Source organism: Fukomys damarensis, unplaced genomic scaffold (assembly GCF_012274545.1).
Source record: "Fukomys damarensis isolate Sample0158 unplaced genomic scaffold, DMR_v1.0_HiC HiC_scaffold_19, whole genome shotgun sequence".
NCBI classification, from domain to species: Eukaryota; Metazoa; Chordata; class Mammalia; order Rodentia; family Bathyergidae; genus Fukomys; species Fukomys damarensis.
In genome coordinates, this window is record NW_022900931.1 from 16967973 (window position 1) to 16968641 (window position 669).

Below are 669 nucleotides of genomic sequence, written 5' to 3' on the forward strand. Positions count from 1 at the left end.
TGGTTATTTTTTTATCTTCTCAAATACTTTCTACTATAATACATGTAATACTTAGCAAAGCATTGGCTATTTTTTTCTCTGAAACTTCCTTCATTGCAGGTGTTGTATCTCACTATGTGGACCTACAAATCTTCAAGCTAATCTTTTTTGGGGGGTGGTACCGGGGATTGAACTCAGAACCTTGCACTTGCAAGGCAGGCGGCAGAACCACCGAGCTAAATCCCCAGCCCCTGGACCTACACATCTTCTTGAGGCCATGGTCCTCTAATAGAGTGATTTTTTACTATCCACAGTCAAACTGTTGATTAAAACTAATACTCTAGATTTTTTAAAAGTTAGATTAAAAAAAGAAAGAAAGAAAACGAACAAAACCCAACTATGCGGGGCCTCCTCGTCTCTTTAATACCACTGGGTCAAGACAACTCTTGAGTGAGAGTCTTTCATCGTCTGATCTAACAGAGCTTAGGTCCTTTGTTGCAAATAGGTCTTCCAGCGGGAGCAAGGAAAGCACTTGAGAACTTGGGAGCATCTTTAAATCACTCAGACGCTCGACGGGCTGTCATTTTCAGGGACAGTAGCAAGTCCTTGGCTCTCCTCCTTCACCGAGCAGCCAAGCGCCCGCCCTCGCCCGCAGCGTCGTGGAAGCGCAGGCTCAGCGCCAGCCGCAGC